Raw genomic sequence first — 22,988 nt, 5'->3', positions numbered from 1 at the left:
CGAGTAAACTCTGATGCGCTCTTAAAATAAATATATTAACTCCTGGCTGTTAAGAAAAACTGGCGCAAGTTTATTCTATACTGGACGAGTTTTTTGAAGAAGTATACTAGGCTCAACACAATCGAAAGCTTTCGACAAATCGTAAATGTTGCCTGAGAGTGAAAACTACACTTAAAGCCCTCCAAAATCTTATTACACAAGCTGCTAACCATTGTAACCATTGAGTTTTGATGTCTAAAGTCATGTTGTCTCACATAAAACAATAAAGTTTCTTCAAAGTAATCTTCTTTATGACTCTTCAGTAAGTCCTAAGGCACATAAAGATTGACTTGGAAAGTCTGAAAAATATTGAAATGATTTAAAATTCCTGAAAGAGAATAAAAAATACCCCATTATCTGAACAGAATGTACTAGATCCAAAAAAAAAAAAATATTTTCCAATTAGTTGTTCTGACTTTCTCCGAAAAAATGTGTTTTCTGAGAGAAAATTTTTAATAGAATTAGTCAATTTTATAAAAATGCATGAGAAAAATATTTCCAGTACCTAGAGCACTTAAAATATTAATTATAATGAAAATATTATTTTCTGACAAGAATATTGTAGCGTCAAAAAGAAAATATTTTTTTATAGAGTTGTTCTGACTTCTAACAGAAAATTCTATTTTCTGAAAAGAAACTTTCAATAGAACGCATTTTTTTATATTTTTTTATTATTTATAAGTATATGAGAAAATTACTTTAATTTTCCTCAGAGAACTTAATTATTACGTCAATTTCCCAAAAAGCATAAAGTCAGGCTTCCGTCTAAAAAGCCCAAAAATGATTTTAAATTTCCGGAGGACATAAAAAAATCGCAAAATAAGTCCAACAGAAAACCTTACTTTCTGAGAAAGTAAGGTTTTCTGTTGAAAGAAAGAAAAATGTTCTGACGTTTAATAGAAAATAGAAACGTATCATCCATTTTTCTCTAAGAGACCAAACGAAAACAAAACAAAGGTAAGAACACAAAGTCACGGTCTCATCAAATCCATATAATTTTTTAAAAGCTACACGTGTTGTGTTATTTCATCGATTAACACCGAAATTTGTCAACTTAAGGTGCAACATACGAAACAACTCCTTTGACACAGCATTGGAAGTGGCCTGAAGAACTTGGCTGAGGGAGGAAGTCAAAAACTATTATAGAAGCTTGAATAAGGTGAATTCTGTACTAAAATACCTTTACTTTACGTTGAACTTATTCTTAACCCATTGGGAGTTTTGTACTTTAGATTCAGCACTTAGAGATGAGGTTCAAATATTTTCTAAAAACTCATTTTTTCGTTTAAACCGCAAATTAAATCACCTTAAGACATCTCAAGTTCAATCTTTAAGAAAAAATAATAATAATGTATACCGTAGGCAGCTAGGAAAATGTCACTTTCAATTTCATAAAAGGTACTTGAATTTAACAAATGTGGCTTTCACACCAGACGAGGAAAGTTTTTTGAATCTTAATTTAAAATATAACTTTTCTAAGAAGAATGACTTGCGCACGCGGGAGACTTTAGCTGTGGAGGCTGAGAATGTTTTGCAAACTACTGATATTCATAATAAAAATATTTTGCGTGCTAAAATAATAAATTTTTTAAATTCTAATATTAACTCAAATTCTAATAAATCTAATTTTAATAATAAACATCTAACTTCTCTTAAAAATAAAATAAAGAATCACGATTTAATCCTTTCGAAAGCCTGATTATACTTAAGAGGGATGATTACATAGAGAAGGTTTTGGATTTTTTGGGTTCGAATGACTTTGTTAATGTAAACAAAGATCCTACTAGCTCTTTTTTCTACAAGGTTAAACAAACCCTTGATAGGTGTAATCTGACTTTAGAATTTTTTCATACTAGGAAAGAAAAATTATACCCTATGAATCCCAGAACTCCTCTCCTCTACGGTCTTCCTAAAATCCATAAACCCAATCTCCCTATTAGGCCAGTAATGGGTCCAGAATGAATAGCAGAGCTGGATCAGGGCTTTGTGGTGGGATTCCACATACCAGTAGGGCATACTCGCTGGGGGAGCACGCCACTGCCTTCCAGGCCGAAGTGTTCGCTGTATTAAAATGCGGACAGAAAATCCTAAGCTGCGGACACCGCAATACAGTCGTATTAATATGCTCGGACAGCAGAGCTGGCTACTACGGCCGCAAAGGTAAGCTCCAAACTTGTACTAGAGTGCTTAAAAGTCCTGAAAAAACTGGTGCAGGTTGGCTGCAGGGTCCAGTTCGTCTGGATACCGGGCCACGCAGCCCATGCAGGTAATGAGGAAGCGGACTCTCTTGCCAGACTGGGATCCGCGAATGTGCCGTTGGGGCCGGAACCCATAGTTGGTATCGCCAAATGCGTTGCGGTCGCATCAATGAAGGTTCTGCTGGACAAGTGGACCCACCGAAGATGGACTGAGTCCACATAGGTTGGCCCTCTGCCTGTCTCACCAAATATCTACTACGCCTAAAAAGACGCAAAATTCGGCTAGTGACAGGTCTTTTAACCGGTCACCGGCATTTAAGAAGCCATCTCCATACTATCGGTATTGCGGACAACCCGGAATGCCGATGGTGCTGTGAGAAGGATGAAACTATTAACCATGCAGTCGGGGAGTGCCCAGCACTCACGCGCGCCAGGTTTAAATACTTAGGTAACACTTTCAGTATACCGAGTGACTTTAAGTCTTTCAGACCAGAGAGCCTTATCGGTTTCTCTAAAGCCCTTGGGCTCTGGTAAGCCTTGGCCCCGGTGGGGCATGACGGGTCCATCAGGAGACCTATATGCACAACTGCCTTGGCAGCCCGCTGTTTCGACAATTCAATTCAATTCAAATATGAAAGGATGATCTATATTCTATATATAATAAATGATCAATATTAATTCTTAAATCTCCTCCTTACTTTGACATATCTTAAAAAAGGGTAACAAAATGATAATTTCTCTATGTAATTGGTTAAAATACACCAGAAAAAAGACCCTTAACTTTAAACTAAAATACGTATCTTCAACCTCGACTATTTTCTACACGTTCACACACTCCCTTCAAAAAAATAAGAGCTAAAACGAAAACATAAAGGATTTTGACCTCCACAGTGGGCATTTGGGTATGTACAATATTTGAACTGCTTGGTGTTACATCCAATAATGAAAGGCAAACATTTAAATTTCTACTTAACATTCAGTTAGAGTTAGCTTAGTAATGTATGTGAATATGCAAATGAACCAATTGGTTGAACGTATTTATACCTAACTGGCTAGTAAAGTAATCGTTTTTATAGGGATTTTATTAAAAAAATATTTTTTTTATACTTAATCCTGATAAAACAGAATTTCTTCCCCTTTTCTTAGTATCTTCTTATCTCAAATTTATATGCCACTATTTGTCATATTCAAGATGTTTTATAACTCCTTCGGAAAACATCACAATTTGCATTCATTGGCAAATATACATAATTTATTTACTCTTCCGCATAATGAGACACATGTGAATGCCAAGGTTCGATTTTATTCCAAGAAGTACTACTACCAGCTTTGATGACGATGAAGTACCGTTGGCGCTTACCGGTGTCACTTAACATCAAACAATAATTACCGTGTATTTATTTATTAATAAAATAAGTTATAATAAGTTTAATGAACCTGCGGGTGAATAAGTTATTCAGTAAATTAAATTAACCATTGTTAAGATGAACTATTGCAGTCTCTCACGGTAAAAAAAAATATATAATTTGGATTTCAATATACACCTGTTTCAGCGTTTTTAAATTAATGTACGGATTGTACAGAAATATCAAAAACTCGGAGTTGATTTGTAGAAAATTAGTGCCATTTAAAATAAACTATGATACCCTTGATAGTTCCTTAGTCCATTTTTTACATTAAATGCAGATGACCTGTTTTATATGTGAGGGTCGCTTGTCATTTATTTTATCTATTTTATCGCGTGTTTATCTAGTCGATATTATTTTCAACGCTGTTTTATAATATCATCGTTTTGGTTTCAAACATTTGTAAAGTCGACAAAATATAAATTTTGAAAAGGCATTTTATTTGATTAAAATCAAATAACGCGAAGAAATTAAATACTGAGGTCGTAAAAAGTTACTTAATTTAGAATAATTTATTATTCGCAAATTCATTCCAGGCCTTTGACCTTATTTTGTGGAGCGTCCAATGATTTGAAGTAATCTTTTATGTTTCTCAGATATTTCAATTACGTAAAAAAATCATCATCACACTTATGATACTTTATATAGAGATGGGAATATAGGAAAGAAAATTGAACTTTTATGATACATCACATTACGATCGGGATAAATCCATTACAAACCTAAGTATTAGCAAAAAAAGCCAGAGTACCGACGGTACCTTATTGGTAACAAAGAATCAACTGGCACCACCACAAACATGCCGTTTTAATGGCGGTTCTAATAATTTAAGATCTCAAGGCGACCTTCTTAAAACCACTTCTCATTAAGCCCATTTAACTCTAGAAAAAAATCTAAATTGTAATTATTCCTTTATGGCATATTGGATATTAGTAAAATGATCCTAAAGCCGTATAATGTTCACGTAATTTCGATCCAAATTACAAAACCGTAAGAATCATCGTTGTATCATCACGCAACCGAATATACCGACAACATCCTCCGTGGGACGTTTGATTTCACCAACCAGATAAACCAAAGGAAAAAAAGCACAGAAAATTACAGTCTTCTGCTGAATTTTGCCAAATTTTGCGTGTCATCTCCTCTCGCTTTGATGCATACCATGGTAATTAGTTTAGGTACCGTTAAATATGTTTTGGGTTTTTTTGTCTCGCTTTATAATCAGTATGTCTGTATAAAAGCCCGGGTTTATGCAGGAAATGTATCGTTTCCTGCTATTATTATCACTCAACGATAAGATCGGGTAAAAATCTTTAATGATGACTGCTAAATAAAGTTCTCAGATCGTTCCCAAAATATTTTTTTACGGATTTTAAGAAATATGGTGGAGAGATAATAAAACCTCTGTGGTGGAACCATATGGAAAAACAATAATTTTTACTGGTTTAAGTCGGATAACACAAGTAGAATATGAAGGTGATAGATTGTATGCACAAAAACGCTTGACGCAGTTCAAATATGCATGCACACACTAATCTCCTAATACATTAGCTCATTAGTCATTTGTGCAATTTGCTTGTGCACCCAAACCTAAAGTAAAGCATCGATTTTTAAGCATTGAACTCGCTAGTTTATTAAAATTAAGTCCGTTAATTAGTCCTAATAAAAATTAAAGAATTTCTTCACTAACTGACAGTCTAAGTACCTTTAATAATCGATAAATACCTGTAACCTGTCAGATCCATTTCAAAATTTTTATTTCCAAAATTCGCCTTTTTTCGCGTCTTGAAGGCACATAACCCCGTTATGTGCAACGGGTATTAACAGATTAATTTTGTCGGTTAATTGGACGAGACAGGGATTTTTATATTTAAAATATCTGACCAGAAGCCCGCATGACCCTCTGTTGATTTTAATTAAATTAAGCGTGAAGAAATGAGCCGAAATTTTTAACGAGGGCTCCGATTGCCGTTCGGTTGATGAATTAATCATCGAAAAAAATGAATTGCCAAATACATCAGTGAAGGAAATTGAGTAGAAGTTGAAGAAGCGAGGCTAAAGCTTTGCATTTAAATGCTCTACTTGGTCTTGCGTTATAGTGCGTTATATTGCGCATATTTGTGCATATTATATTGCGTTATAATAGTGTCATAATTGCCCAAGTAGTTGATGACGGTGAATAGATAAAACATCAAATGTTAATTAGTGGTTGAATTTTTATAACCACGGTGGTGACATTCCTTTGGTTCCCAAATAACACAAAACTTTACAAATGCCGAATGTAAACAAAATGCCGTGTAAACCATGTAAACCAATCAGCTTTTGCTTGTTGTGTTTCAATTTCAACTTTTTTAGAAGCGGTTTTAATAATAAGAATGTTAATATTTTTTTTTGCTTTGAAGATGTTTTGATATTTTTGCACTTAGAATAACATATATCTATTTCTACTTCTTACTTTTAATTCAAAATCTAACATCAATAAGCAAAATTAACATTATTATATGTGTTGATATACAGGGTGTCCGGGAATTACGCGTCAGGATTTTGGTGGGCGATTCTATGTGAAAAATTAATGCAACAAATTTAACTAAAATTTTTTAGAAAACTCAAATACTTCAAATTAAAACTCAAAACTTCTTATTTTTTTTAATAACTTTTTACTAGCGATTTTTTGCCGTTATGACAGGTTAAACTTTTTGTTAAGTTTGTTAGTTGTTTAGTTTTGTTAAGCCATTGACGCTTGTCGTTAATGAAAAAAGGCTTAAGCTGTCACCTTAAGAAAATGACTTAGAACTTTTTTGTTTTAATCTTTTTATAAATTTGGATGTCAAATTAGTAAAGAGCATCAAAATATCTTTTAAAAAGGTACTCTTATTGCATCATCGTAGAATTAACGGTTTCCGTGAAAAACGAATTTAAACATTATGTTGTGTACTCTTTGGTAATTGACACCAGGGATGTGTTTTCTACGAATAATTCTGCAACTGAACCCAGATTTTTGTATGTGTAGGTGCTTTTTTTTAAGTAATAAAATCAATGATCTTATTAAAAAAAACACATAAGACTTTAATAAAAAATAAGTGTGCAAAAAAACTAACTATTATTACAGATTGTGCAATGTCTAGTTGTTTTAATGTGTTTGCTGGCCGTATGCCTAGGGCAAATATACTTTTCGCAATTAGAACATGCCTTCATATATTTTCTATCAGCCGATCTTGGACAAATAAAACATCTTCTTTTTTTGGGAATCTTCTGCATAGCGGACCGAGTAGCTGCGGTCCATTTGCCTCTCGACGAACTAAACCTATTTTTTTTTTTTTTTTTTTTTTTTTATGGTAAACACAAGCACAAGAGGAAAGTCCTATGTCACTCTTGGAGTGGTGCTTGCGCGAAGATATTTGTGGGCATTTATCTTGAATCGCTGCAGGTTGTATGCGTCGGGAAATATGTGAGGTGGAAGCCCGTTCCACAAAGAAGATGTTCTCCAGATGAATGAGTCCCGATACAGCGACGTCCTTGGGGTAGGCAGGTGGACTCGATGTTGATGAGCCGCATCTGCTAGACGCGTCCTTCTTGCCGGAACAGCCCTGGGTGGGATCAGGCCTGCCAGCTCAGAGGAGCACTTACCGTGATAATAACGGTAGAATAAACAGAGATCAGCCACCTTTCTCCTGTGCTCCAGACTATCCAGACTATTTGTCAGTTCTGGTTTGTCGATAAGACGAATAGCTCTCTTCTGTATAGAATCTAGCAGCTTTAAACTATGCTTGGGTGCAGAGCTCCAGACATGCGAGCAATACTCGAGGGAAGGGCGTATTTGAGCCTTATAAAGAGTCTGGTGTATACAGTTTTTTCGTTTTGAAAAGCACTCCGAGTTTTTTGGAAGCTGCCCTGGCGATCTCTGCAACGTGGTCATGCCAGGACACACTGTTGGTGACTTCGACTCCTAGAAGATGTAAAGATGATTTCATTGGCAATGTTTTCCCTGCCATAACCAGCTCTGGGCCACCAAGGTTAGTCTTCATCGTAAATACTGCAGCCTGCGTTTTTTTAGCGTTAAAATTGACCAGATTGTTATCGCCCCACTCCAAGATTGCTCTAATATCGTTGTTGGTTGAAGCTACTTGTTGCTGCCTAAGATTCTGAGAAGTTGCGGCTGTCGTTGGTTTGGCGGACTTAAATGTGGAAATAAGTGTGCTATCGTCCGCAAAGCTGTAGATTGGATTAACAGTGGTTCCTAGCAAATCGTTGATATATATCAAGAAAAGGGTGGGGGATAGAATGCATCCTTGAGGGACTCCAGCGTTAATGTTAAATTTGTCGGAGAGGTATCCATCGACGGCTACTTGGATTGTTCGTTGTTCAAGAAAACTTTTAATCCAATTCAATAATGAGTTTTGTATGCCGATTGAGGAGAGCTTGGTTAGTAGTCCCTCATGCCACACTCTGTCAAATGCCTTGGAAATGTCAAGAGCGACTGAGCGGGACTCGCCGTGCTTCTCCATGGCCTCCGTCCACAAGTGTGTGACGTAAGCCAGAAGATCGCCGGTGGATCTAAGCTTTCGGAAGCCGTATTGATGATCGCTGATTAGTCCAGATGATTCCAGATATCTTAACAGTTGTTGGTTGACTGCTTTCTCCATAATCTTCGATATTACTGGAACTAGTGCAATCGGGCGGTAATTGGACAGCATCGTCTTCTTTCCCTTTTTGGGTACAGCTTGCACTTGAGCAGTTTTCCAGCTTGTTGGAAATGAGCCCTGCTTATACGATGCCGTGAACAGTCTACATAAGGGAGGAGTCAATTCGTCTGCACAACGTTTTAGTACTAGGGCTGGAATTCCATCGGGTCCAGAAGCTTTGTTGGTGTCTACGCTTTTAAGAATTTTATTTATAATTCGTTGGGGAAACGAAATTTCTCACATCGATGAATTCACTCTTGGCAAATATGGCGGTGTTTTGCCTTGCGAGTGCAGAGTAGAATTGGACGCGAAGAGTTTACCCAGTAAGTTGGCTTTTTCCCTTGCTGTTACCGCGATAGAACCATCATCTGCTGTTAGGGGTGGCAAGGCCGACTTAGCAAATCCTTGACTAACGGCTTTCGATACCGACCAGAAAGATCTTGTTCCATTTGGGCAGTTTAGCAGTTTGTTTTTGATCCTGTTGTTGTGACTCTCTTTGCATTCATCAATAATTCGCTTGCAACTATTTCTGGAGGTTAAAAAGTTCCTCCAATTTTCGGTGGAAGGATGTTGACGCCATTTGCAATATGCTGCGTTTTTAGTCTTTACTGCCTTTTTGCAATTCAGGTTGAACCATTGCTTGTTGTTTGATCTGCATTTAGTAGAAAAAGGGATATAAGCTTCCATTCTTGCCAAGATCGTCTCTGTAATTTGGTTTGCACATTCCGAGACGTTATTTGTTCTAAAGCAGACTTCTTTCCAAGGGAATGAGCGATAAAATTCCTGAAGATGGTTCCACTCTGCTGATTTATAGTGCCATACCTTCCGCGGCATCGGAGGATCCTGCGTTTTAACATCCAACTGGCAAGAGACTGTTATCAATTTGTGGTCCGATGTTCCTAGGGGGGCCTGTACTGATACAATGTACGAGTCAGGGTCTGAAGCCAAGACCAGATCTAGGAGACTCGCGAACTCGCCATCTCGGTCGGGGATTCTGGTAGGTTCCTCCACAAGCTGCGTAAGCCCGCATATGGTGGCAAATAGCTCAGCTTCTCGTCCTTCATCGTCGTTCTTGTTGCAGAAGCGCAGCCAGTTGATATTGTGAACGTTAAAATCACCCATGACGATGATTTCTGCGCTTAGGTAGTCAATTTGCAGTTGGTTAATGCAATCAACCAGGTTCAAAAAGAGCCGCCTATATTGGGTGTCGCTTGGTGGTCTGTAGATACAACAAATAAATTTCGTGGCTCCACTGGCTATTATTTTAAACCACATAACGTCGAAGTCCGCAGGTTCAAGCGTTTCCTCCCGCTGGCAACTCAAATCGCTCTTGACAAATACTGCCAATCCAAAGTTTAGTCGAAATCGGGTGTGTAGATCGTATCCAGGATAAATGAGGTGAACATTTGTTGTTGAAGGTTTCACCTTTGTTTCTGCCAATGCCAGAATATGAGGCTTATTTGATTGCAGGTGTTGGTGTACTGCATTAATATTGGTGTTTAGGCCTCTGATGTTGCAGAAATTGATTTTTAGGCTTCTAAATCTGCCTGATGAACCCCCCCGACCAGCCTCCGCCCGGAGATCCGAATGGGAGGCTAGTTTACCTCCGGAAAGTTTTGGTCGTGAGGGCGCCATCATGCATTAATTTTACTACTCCATTTCCCCTTTCGAAACCGGACACATCGACATGGCGGCGAAACGTGAGTTCCATGGAACCACTTCACGCCGCCTAAGACATATGTGGTGGTATTGAACCGGGCGATGCAAGTAGACAACATCTACCACCAAAGAAGTTGCTCTTTTAGTCGCCTTTTACGACAGGCAGAGCATACCGGAGGGCTATTCTACCCCGGCCCTCCCCGGGTGGTGCTATTGTTGTGTGCTGGTCCTGTTGACATTCCAAACCAAAAATTTAAGCTATATATTTATTTTGAAGTCCCTTATACTTTAAACGATTTCTCGTGTTGATTTGACACAACTCCTTGCCTAAGCATTTTAGAAATATTTTTCTCCCAGATTTTTGTTTTGGATTCTCTCTTGCCCAGTTCTCGTTAGCTTTTAAGAAAAGAATATAGGAATTGTAGGCACCTGTATCGATCAGATTGAAAAAAACAGCCATCGGCCATCTTCTTGTGCCTCGCCGACAACTATATGCCCTTACACATTTATCAAGCGTATCGACGCCGGCTTTTGTGGAGTTATAGTACAGAATAATTTCTGGCTTGTCATTTTTCACTTGCATATTACGATGTTGTGTGGAAGGAACAGTAACGACCTTCTTCTTTTTGGGTACATAGCTTACAAGTGTTTCACGGTCCCGAAAAGCAAAGCGAATAGTGCCGGGAGTTGCATCCTTCAATGATTGTGGTCTTAGTTCTGGTGGAACATCTTTTCTGTTACTCATTATTGTTCCCACAACTGTAAGATTTTGTTTCAACAAAGCATTTGCTGTTGGCACTGACGTAAATTTTCTGTTTATTGTGATATTGCAACCACTATTCTGCAATTTTGCTAATTCTACAAGACGTTTTACGACTTCTGGACCACTATTGTAATCTTTGGGCTTATTGATTACTTTTTCAGCATATGATTCTGCAGCAAAACAATAGTAGTTTTCTGAGCCACAGAGCACATTAGCTTCAATCCCATATTTACCAGGTTTTGTAGGAATATATAAACGGAATCTGCAGCTGAATGATATAAGCTCCTCGTCTATTACAACTTACTCTGAAGGAGCCAAAAAGTCTGGAAATTTGCCTGTGACTCGCTCCCATATATCTCTTGCTGCAGCAAAGTTGTCGTATTTTTTGTCGTATTTTAGTTTTATCATCAAACCTTATACATTTTGGGAGTAGTTGGAAACGGTAGTGTGAAAACCTAGCCCTATAAATTGGCAAATTCTCTTCATTGAATAAGTCGATAAGCGGATCTTTGTTTTGCTTGTAAGCACCCGCTGTTATCAAGATGCCGATGTAGCCTAATATTTCTTCTCTTTCAAAACTCCTAGATTTTTGTATGAAAGAAGATTGTGGAGGGCTTTCTTTTACAAGGGCGAGTTTCTGGTTCGTATATTGCGAAATAAATTCGATGGTGTCGTCATCGAAAAAAAGTCGAATCGCTTCAAGTGGCGTTTTAGGATTTACTCCATTTTTGAGATCTGGCGCTTCTTTCATAACATTAGCAGCAATTTGCCTTCGCCGGGGCATAGGCTCAGATTTCCATGTAAGATCTGATACAGAAATCATGTCAGAATTAATTTGATTTATTACAGCTTTAGGCCGTGGACGACGTCTTGCTGTAGAATCTAGAAAAAAAAACTACTAATAAACCATTTTGAAGATAGAAGTACCATTATTTTCTTCTGTACTACTACTTTCCTCATCTGATTCCTCATCCAGAATTTCTTCAGAAGATTCATGCTGCTTTGATTGAATATTTGAAGCTAAAAGAATACAAAAAAATATGGAATACTAACGCAGTAAAATTGCCACAACGCGCTACGTTTTTATGATTTTTTTACTACTAATTATTTATTTACTTATTTATAATATATGTTACTTACTAGATAATGAGTTATTTTCCGTTTCATGACAAAAGCGATTCTGCTGTTTACCTTGATCGTCATCGGATTCTTCATCTGAACTTTGCAAATCTGGATCTATGTAATCCCTGACATGATCTTCATCCTCAGCATAAAGAGCTTCTTCCAATTCGCGATCAGTCAAATATCTTCCACTTATATCAAAATGAAACCGTTAGAAACTATTAAAAAAAACTGTATCAGCACTGAACTACACAACAACTGTAACGATACTACTGGTAAAAAGTCGCCAGACGCGGGCACATATTTTTACAAAGGCCTAGGCAGGTGGATCGTACTATGCAATATAAAAACGTACGCCTGTTACAGGTTTAATCTCCCTCCAACAGATATATTAATTTTTTTTACCAAGATAAAGTAAATCGCAACCATAGTTTGATAAAATAATTTATTTAAAAATCATACATAAATATACATACTACACAGATATGATATACCGTTAAGATGGTCCCTCCTAACATACCCGATCTGAAACGCAAGGAAAACCATTATTGGATGAGGAAAGTAAATAATAATATGGGATATTGTTTTGTTGATTGAATAGAATTAAGAACTGCCATTGATTTTGCATTGATTTTACCTTGCAGGTCAATTTGGCCTATTTTAGATTTTAATGAATACTGAGCACATATTAACTATTTGTTTATTTTGTTCAAATCATAAGGATCAATAGTGATAAGAATGTTAATGTCAATCTGGTCTGTCAGTTTTTTTTTGTAAATTATTGTTGCTAAACCATGTCCTCAAGTTATAGATTGCTCCATAGTTGCAAATTACTTAAACCAATGTTGGTACCAGATAGTACCCAGTAGTTAAACCCAGCATATCAACACCTAGGTACTTGACAGATAAATGCATTCCTTAAAATTTGGAGGGAACTGACAATCCTATTTTTAATAGATTCATTCTTTATCTGGTTCTAGAGTATGACAGATAGTTTCGCTTAATGCGGATGTGAAAAGGTAGACCCTATCTTAGCCTAATTTTTTTGTAGTTACTAGTATGTGCTAGGATAGCTTAATTGCTGATTTTCTAAGTAGGCCTAAGAGTTTATAGGGCTCCTTGTTTTTGTTGTGTTAAATAAACCCCAGAAAAGGCCACATTCCATCTTCGGTAAGTTAGCACATGTTACATGCCTAAGTCATTTTCCTATTTTTTTCATCTAATTAATTTCTTATTTGCATGCTTTTCGGTTTAACTCAAAAGAACATCAATGCATCCAACTTTTTAGAGAGCAATTTTATAAAATTTAACTTACTTACCCACACAAAAATGCCATAAAATTGACAGCCATGTCGAACCTCATGTGTGGTCCCCATTTTTAGGCCTTCCTGTACCTTCTGCTTATCCTCTGCTTCTGCTTTTGCTGCATTTTTATTGTTACTGCTTCCACCTCACTTGCTACTCCACGTGTTACCACATCAAGTCGCTTGGATCATCACCTCCGGAACCTGCATTCCTTCCAATCGGCTACACCTAATACCGATTGCCTTCCACTACCTGCTAGACATTCTGGAAGCATCCTAACTGGTCGATCTGCTGCTGCCTCTTTTGACCCAAACGTATAGCTGCCAACAAAGGAGCCCCATTCAGATCAGGTGGGCCCTGCTACAGGTCGGAGAGACTCAGAATTTCAGGTAGCCCCTTTTTCTTTTTGGCTTGGTTTCTTCAGGTATTGATTTATCGGTTCGTCGCAATTTATAGATTATTTTTTTTTGAATTAATATGTAGAAATGATCACAGATTTTAAATTCAATTTAGCAAAATTGTTTATATAACCACCATCACTGATTTGATTTGAAATTGGGAACTGAGTATATACGTATATGCGAGGTATTATCAGATGTACAATTGAATAAGTATAAATTTTACTTTATTTTCTTTCTCATAATTTTAAATTTCATAATTATAACTTAAGTATTAGAGCATTACTGTCTTTGTATTTTTTTTTTTTGAATTGAGGTTATAGATTAAATTAGTTGTCAATTATGACATTGATTTATCTTTCAATACTAAAGCTGGGTTTAACGATATAAAGCTGCGTTTTCTTTGCGTGCCCTAATAAAGGCTAATAATCATAACCCTAGAACCCACATTTAGGCATTGTGTGAGAAACAGTGCAATACGCCGAAGGTTAAACATTTTACCATTACCAACAAATGTTATGTCTATGGGTTAAAAAAATACACAGTTTAAAAGTCCTAAAACATTTTTGGATAGAAATTAAAAACAGCTAAGGATTGCTAAAAAAAAATAGGGAACGAGGGGGTCAGTGCCTGACCCCCCCGTTCCAGGTGCGACTGTTAATAATAGTTTAAGTTACAAAACACAGAAGTTCGGTCACTTCCACGTCTAAGAATTAATTAACTAACCACTAGGTTACTTAGTACAATAACATTTGAAACTAAAAACGAACAATTAGGCAAAGTTGACACAAATAAAGAATTAGCCCTTAGTCGATTTATTCACCACTCTAAACCCGATATCTCTCAGAATGTGAGAGATATCGATATCTCGGATGCCTTATTTCGAGACATCGAAGAAAAAAGAGCCATAAGCATATCTCATGAGGAATTTCAATCCAAAGTGTCTTTGAAATATTGCAATTTCTGCAAGAAAAATGGACATGAATCAAAAAATTGTTTTAAAAATAACAACTTAGTTTCCGTTCATTTTAATCAAAAAGCCCAAAACTCCTACAATCCACATAATTCCAATCAATCTTCGAGGTATAATAATTCTTCAAGACCCAGTAACTTTTCAAATGTTAAAATTTGCAATTACTGTAAAAAACCTAGTTATCTAATATCAGAATGCAGGAGACACGAGTATAATAACAGAAAAAGAAAACAAGATAATATACTTAATAATAATCGTTCAACAAATTTTTCCAGTAATAGGTCAAGCTAAATTTAAACTCCAATCTCTCCCAAGTAAACGCCAAATTTGTAAAAACAATATTCAAATGGCGTCAATTCTAACTCGATTCTAATTAATTCTGTTTTACCATCCCTAAATTAAAATAAAACTTCTCTTGCCCAATCTCGCCACCGTCTTCTCATCATAATTCTACTAAATCTAGCTCAGAGATTGGACAATCAACATCTAAATCCTTGAATCTCCAAAATCCTAATCAAATTGCAAATCTCATAAGTTGAAAGATTATCAAACTAACTCTTATTCTAATTCTATTTCACTTAATTCCAATAAACCTAAATTCTTAGATATTCTTTTGACATACAATGAAAATGTTGTTTACATTAAAATTACATATCAAAATGTAAAATTTAAATTATTAATCGACACTGGCGCTAATGTGTCTCTAATCAAATTGCCAAACTTAAAATTAACTCAGTTTAATGCTAAATGGCTTAAGCGCCAATTCCCCTGTTCCAACTATAGGCAGCATATCGGTTCTCTTAGAAATCTACGACAAATCTTTTAATGTAAAATTTCATATACTTAAGGCTGAATCTAATTTACCATTCGATGGTTTAATAGGCAACGATTACCTGAAAGGTCAAGAAGCCACTATTTGCTTTAAGAAAAATATACCAAATCTAAACTGCCTGCCCTGTCCCATTCCTATTTTTAAGAATTCAAATTCTACAAATTCCAATGTTTACTATGCATTCCTAAATTAGTAGTCGTACGAGACGGTCGTGTTTTTCGTTCGTTGGCTCTGCTAGTATTGAATATTTGTTTTGATTTGAATTGTTGTGTTTATAAATTTTAAGTTACCCGCGTATTAGTTCTCCGCTTAACGTACGGGTCCGGATATATATTCTAGTTCTGTTTTACTGTTTATGTTCCGATCGTACAAACTGTTCCTGTTTAGCTAAACGTGACCGTGTATAGCTACACCATTGACTTTTTGTATTTCTCCGCACTTTATTGAACTTTTAGTATTAAACATTATTTGCTGTGCTCAGTTAATAAACAGTTCCCGTATACCAGCATCCGTCTACCTTATAATGGCTGAGTTTAGATGCGATTTCTGCCAAAAAACTGTTTTAGAAAAGGACAAATATAAACTTCGTTGCAGTGGGGAATGCCGTCGAAATTTCTATATGACCTGCATTGGATAAGGCAACAACAAAGGTGATACAACAACAAAAATACCATAACATTAGGTTTTTTTACAGTGTTTGCGACTCACCAACTTTAAAATATCTTCATGACAAAGTTTCGCAACTCCAAAACTCTCAGATATCCCTGGAAAATGCCAATGCTCTGGGACCCTGTCTAAAGAAGAATAATGACCTTCTTCCAGTGATGAAGAAGGTAATGTGTGAAATTTATGACATTTAAAGTTTCCATGATACAAAATGAAAAAATCTATATGAAAATTTAGAAGATATCCATCGCCTTCATAGTGTTTCTGCAAATGGACAAGAATCTCTGTTCCATTCAATTAGAGATATGAAACAGGAAATATTTAATCTGTCATTTATTCTTATGGACAATCATGATGACACTGTTAAGATCCAGGTCCATGACTCATCCAAACAAGGGTTAATTGGGGAAATCGAGAGCTTGCGGAAAAATGTAAACCAATTGACGCACACCTTAGGTCAATTAGCTAAAGAAAAATCTAATGTAAAAATTTGCCAACCTGTTGCTAAAAAAACGATTGCTTGCCAGACAGATCAGACAGAAAACCGAGGCTCAGAGGTTCTTACAACACCTAATATCAACTCGTTGAATAAAGACAAATGGCATTATGTGGTTGTGTCAAATATCCCACCTCAGTTCACCGGAAATCAGCTTGCGCACTTTGTCAAGGAAAAACTGGGAACCACGGACTTTATCAGATGCTTCCCAATGCTACAAAAACAAAGAAGATGCACATTCCGACTTCAAAATTAGTGTGCAAAATATCAATTATTTAAAGCGGCTGAAGCATATTGGCATGTGGCCTACAGGCACTTTCATCTCCAATTCATGTTTATCATCCTCAAAAATAGCAGCAAAGGTAATTAATACATCTTCAGGCTTACCAGCTTGTAAGACTTTCGCCCCAGATAGTCATAACCTATCGCAACGGTCGGATGCATCAACACCAGACACTCTACCCAGGAAAGTTAAATTTTTGAAGATTGGTTCAGACAAGGAGGCGATAGCTACTTCGAAGTCCCTAGCGACTGAATTGTTGGAGTCTGATTTTATCATTGATAGAGATGGGGAGATGAATAAAACATCAAATATAGACCCGATGACTCCACCATTAGTGAGACTGTCAAGAGACTCGGATGCGGCAGATGGTCCCACAATTTTAAAACCCCTCAGGCTATTTCTTTCATATCTGCATGATCAGCCCTCCAGTGTATGTCTCGAAGGATACACCAATACCAGCATCCGATTGACACTTGCCTCAGAGGGACTTCCTGGTGACGTGGACGCCTTGCGGAAGCTCTACTTTCGCTACCATGACGCCTATGGTATTGGTCCAGCTGAAGTAGAAGCAGATCTGTCAGCCTTTGGATCCTTTTTCTCATCAGAGAAATTGCTACGCCTCCAAAGGATTAGAGAAACCCAGAGCAATTATTCATATATATTATAATTATTATATATATATAACTATTCTAGTGGGTCTCCCACTAAGAATAAAAAATTTTAGGTAGTTTGATGCAAGAAGAGGATCAAGCACCCTCTAAAATACTGGACAATGGCAAGCTTAGTATTTTCTCTCTAAATATTCAGTCTCTAAGACACAAAACACAAACATTGGTTAAATATCGATGAGCCCGTTTTTATTAACAATTACTCTACAGTGGCCAGATTTAATAGAACAAATGTATCTAATGGAGGTACTTTGATAATGTCAAAAAGCAACGACTATTCAGTAGTAACCAAGTTCGATAATTTAATAACTGAAAAACTATTTGAATTTTCCATTATCTATAGTAATAAATAATTATGATCTTCATGTAATTTATATATATAGAACACCTGACGCGGATGTAAATATATTCTTTCCAAAATTACTAAGCTTGCTTGAGCCTCCGCCTTTAAACAGCAAAATCTTTTTATGTGGCGACCTAAATATTGATTTTTCGAGTGTGTGTGCGGCTCAAGAATCTCTCCAGTCCATTTTCGATTCTTTTCGCTTAATCATGCACATTAAATCATTAACCAGAATAACTAAAATCAGCTCAAGTACAATAGACTATGCCGTATCTTTCTTTGATCCGGATTTCGTTGACTGTACTGTGCTAAACTCAGGCTTTTCAGATCATGAAGCAGTGTTAACAAAGTTTTTCATAATATCAAAAACGAAAAATATTCCCCGCAAATTAGGCCGTATTTTTTCAGATCGAATTTTCTAAATTTTAAGCACCTGTGTCGAACAACTGACTGGATTGTCCACTCTTCTAATGTTGATTCAGAATTCTGTAGATTTATAAAAACGCTATCACGCTGTCTCACAAATCCTTTCCTTTAAGGCCTCTCAAACTGAAAAAACATAAACCTTGGTCTACCCAAGGCTTACGTACATCTACTAAGAACATGCGTTCATTATTCAATCTTGCAAAATTCGCGCTTTCTTTCATGACTATGTAAGACTATATAAAAAAGTTTATCAAAGGACTCTAAAAGCGGCAAAAGACATTTACTATAACAGGAGACTGGCAAAGTCTGGGAATGTCGCTAAAGAATCATGGTCGATTGTTAATAATCTGAGAAATAAACCCTCTAAGTCCAATACTATCTCTACCTCTCCTGAAAACCTCAACAATTATTTTGTAAATGTAGCGAAGAATCTAATGAGTACCATAGCTCCTACCCACGATCCACTTTCTTATCTTTCTAGTGCAGATGAGAATTTACAGTTTTTTCTTTACGCCAAAAGTATTACCTGAGCTTCGCAGTACGATTAGGGAAATCAAAAATAAGAGCTTTTCTGGAACCGATGGACTCACGTTGAACATATTTCTAAACCTGCCAGAGTGTACATTAAACCATCTTACAAATTGAATCAACCTGTCTTTTCAAAAAGGAGTTTTTCCCAACTATAATATATAATAATAAATAACAATAATCCCTCTACATAAAGGAGGAGATAAAGATCAGTCTTCCAACTATCGCCCAACTGCTCTTCTTCCCACACTATCAAAAATTATTAAAAGATTAGTGAAAAAAAGGCTGCTATCATTTCTACTGAAATTTAAAATACTCACTCCTCAACAATTTGGATTTTTAAATAACAAATGCACAAATGATGCTATGTTTTCCCTTTTTAATAATGTATACTGTAGCTTAAACAACCAACATCCTACGGCAACAATCTTCTGTGATTTTTCTAAAGCTTTTGATTGCGTATACCATGATATCTTAATAAAAAAGTTGCAACACTACGGGTTTAATGGTAAGCCTCTCGAATGGTTTAAGCCATATCTCAATAGCAGGAGTCAGTTTGTGAGGATTGATACTACGATGTCTTCTTGCAAGCCAATAGAATGTGGAGTGCCTCAAGGTTCAGTGCTTGGCCCTATTTTGTTTCTCATATTTATCAATGATATCGCTAGTCTGAATATTAAAGGAAGAACCTGCCTATTCGCGGTACTAGTTTTACCTGGAGCAATCCGGATATTACTGAACTTCATAAAATCATATCAAGTGACTTAACTTCTATCAAAGCTTGGTGCGACTCTAATCATCTTTGCCTTAACATCTCCAAAACTAAATTTTTGTCCTATAAAAATAATTTGCAATCTTTTGTACTGGATAACGCAACTATTGAAGAAGCCGACTCAGTGAAATTTTTGGGGCTTACTGTTGACAAGTTGTTAAAATGGGACATGCACATTAATGCACAATTATTTGCCATTGAACATCAAGTCCATCACATCTTTTCCTACTTTCCGTAAGGCATTAAAATCATTCCTACTGGAGAGAGCCTTTTAAGAAAGAAATTCAACAAAGACTTTCAAGAAATTAGATGCATCAGGCGAAAAGAAATGGCGGATCGTAACAGATTATCGTAAATTAAATGATGTCACTATAGGTGATTCTTATCCTCTTCCTAATATCGAGTATATCCTTGACCAGTTAGGACATTCCCGTTATTTTACCACTTTGGATTTAGCGAGCGAATTTCATCACCTTGAAATGAAAGATGAAGACATCCCAAAAACTGGCTTTTCAACTCCTTTTGGACACTACGGGTTCACTAGAATGCCTTTGGTTTACGAAATTCGCCTAGCACCTTCCAACGGTTAATGAGCACTGTTTTAACCGGATTTTAAGGTCTCCAATGTTTTGTATCGCTTAGGATTGCTTACGATCAAATAATTTAAAATTGCAGCCCGATAAATGTGAATTTATGAGAAGAGAAGTAGCCTATTTAGGACATGTCATCAGTGACAAAGGTGTCGCTCCTAATCCTCCTAAGTCTCTCACTCAATTGCTAAAGAAAAATGTTCCCTCCACCTGGAATCCTCAAGTCCAAGAATCATTTGAAATATTTAAAAATATTCTCACTTCCCAACCTATTTTACAATATCCTAATTTTAAAGAAAAAATTTTGCTGACTATCGATGCTTCTGATTATGCTATAGGTGCAATACTTTTCCAAGGCGAAATTAGAGAAGACTTGCCGATAGCATACGCGTCACGTACACTAAATAAAGCCGAAGTTAACTGTAGCATAACCGAAAAAAAGCATTGAGTATTATTTGGGCAACAAATCATTTTCGACCATATTTATATGGCAGAAAATTCACAATTTCAATTGACCATCGTCCTCTTACATGGTTATTCAATTGCAAAAATCCTTGTAGTAGGTTACTTCGTTGACTACTTGGATTAGAAGTGTATGAATGTGAAATTCAATATAAGCCCAGTAAAATTAATTCAAATGCCGATGCGTTATCCAGGAACACATTGTTGACAGTTACCTCGAATTCTCACCAAACCTATGACTATTTTATAAAATATCATTACATTAACTCCACAATACCTAAAATCGAAATAATTACGGAAAATATCTTTTCAAAATTTCCCAATGCCATATTTTATTCTAAAGACTTAGATGAGAATAACCCTTGTTACGAAAACCTTATGGCTAACCAAGCTATCCAGTGTATCCCAGAAGACTTGACCCTATACGAAACCATTGAACATTTTCAAACTAAATCATTTTCATAACATGGAATATAAAGATTTATTTTATTCTTTCCAAAACTTAAAATCAAAATTAATAAAACGAAAATGTTTAAAAATCTATATAAAAATCCTCTAGAAGATAACGCGAATTTAAAACATGAAATGCTGCGCGTTAATTTAATTTTTATCAAAAAAGATTACGGTTATTCTAGTTGATAGACCTAAAATTCAACCTAAAACTAAAGAGGAAATTAAACAAATATTAGAACAAAACCACAATTCATTTATATCAGGTCACTCCGGTTATATTCGAACTTATCAACGTATAAAAGAAAATTTCAAATGGGCGAATATGAAAAATGATAAAAAAATCATAAAATCTTGTCAATCTTGCCAAATCAATAAAACTAACCAGAAACTGAATATAAAGCTCCGATGGAAATCAGGACAACTAGCGGAAAACCTTCCCAAAGGTTAACAATCGACATAGTAGGACCCTTGACATGGAAAACGGAAACAAATTTATCTTGACAATACAAGATGACTTAACTAAATTTTCATACGGACGACCAATTGCCAATCATGAAGCTATCACCATTGCAGATAAACTTCTAGAATTTATGAACATGTTCGGGATACCAGATAGTATCCTTTACGACAAAGGTTCTGATTTTTGGTCAGATATTATTAAAGAACTCAATCGATTATTTAAAATTAAATATATACTTTCCAGCCCAAATCACCCTCAAACGGTGCTTTAGAAAGAAGTCACTAAAAGAATATCTAAAATAATATTTATATAAATAATAATTATTAAGAATATATAAAATAATATTCTCTAAAAGAATATCTCAAACATTACATAAACGAAACATAGACTAACTGGGACGAATACGTGCAATTAGCCATGTGTACATATAACACATACATTCATAAATCTACTAATTTCACTCCCTTTGAATTAGTGTTTGGTCACAAAGCAAATATTCACTCAGTGAATCCCCTGAATTTCATTATTCTTATAATAATTCTTCTTCTTCTTCTCCTCTAGCCTGTATCTATCCACTCCTGAATGTAGGCCTCTTCCAGTGCTTTCCATGTTTGTCTATCTAGGGCAGTTTGGAGCCAGTTTCTCCCTGCTATTCGTTGGATGTCGTCCCGCCACCCTAGATGGGTCTCGCCTTGCAACGTGACCTGCCATCTCCATTTTAGTTCGGCTACTCTTCTCATAACATCCGTTACCTTTGTCCTTCTTAGAATCTCATCGTTTCTAATGTGGTCTCTTAAGCTAGTTCCCAGCATGGCGCGCTCCATGGCTCTCTGGGTTTTTCTGAGTCTTTCTGCGCTCCTCTTTGTCAGTGTCATCGTCTTGAGTCCATACGTTGTAACGGGTAATATGCAAGCCTCGTAGACTTTCCGCTTAAGATTAATTGGGATGCTTTGGGATTTTAAAATGTATCATGTATCCTAGTCTTGCGAATGCTGCCCAGCTAAGTCTTGTACTCCTGGATATTTCGGCTGTTTGGTTTTATTTTCCCAGTCTGACAGCGTGGCCCAGGTATATGTATTCCTCGACGTTTTCGAGAGCGTGGCCTTCTATAGTTATTACTGTTTGTTCGTTGGTCATTATTTTGGTTTTGTTTAGATTCATCTTGAGTCCGATTTGTTTTGATGTTTCTTGCAGTTCTTCCAACATATCTTTTAGCTCGTTGATGTCATCACTAATGACGACAATATCATCAGCAAATCGAAGGTGACTTAATCGAGCTCCATCTACGTTGATACCTTTATTTCCCCATGGCAGCTTTTTAAACGAGCTTTCCAGTGCCATCGTGAAGAGCTTAGGGGATATGGTATCTCCTTGGCGGACCCCCTTTTCTATCTTTGTCTTGTTTGTTGATGCTTCTTCGTTGATGGTCACTTGTAGTGTTGCGTTGTCGTAGATGTGTTTTAT

At 36.3% G+C, this 22,988-nt stretch overlaps 1 protein-coding gene and 1 long non-coding RNA gene across 4 annotated transcripts in view; one reads left to right on the top strand and one right to left on the bottom strand.

The window, feature by feature from the left end:
* LOC126741573 (autophagy-related protein 16-1) overlaps positions 1-22,988 on the top strand; it is a 579,654-nt gene that overhangs the window by 336,309 nt on the left and 220,357 nt on the right. The gene's annotated exons all lie outside the window — the stretch shown is intronic.
* On the bottom strand, positions 12,298-13,336 carry LOC126741584 (uncharacterized). Its single transcript, XR_007662229.1, has 2 exons — positions 13,189-13,336; positions 12,298-12,394 (listed from the first exon to the last, which is right to left on the bottom strand). It is a non-coding gene; the product is annotated as an uncharacterized LOC126741584 (long non-coding RNA).

This window comes from Anthonomus grandis, chromosome 10 (assembly GCF_022605725.1).
Source record: "Anthonomus grandis grandis chromosome 10, icAntGran1.3, whole genome shotgun sequence".
Taxonomy (NCBI): domain Eukaryota; kingdom Metazoa; phylum Arthropoda; class Insecta; order Coleoptera; family Curculionidae; genus Anthonomus; species Anthonomus grandis.
This window is presented reverse-complemented; position numbering and strand designations above follow the sequence as displayed.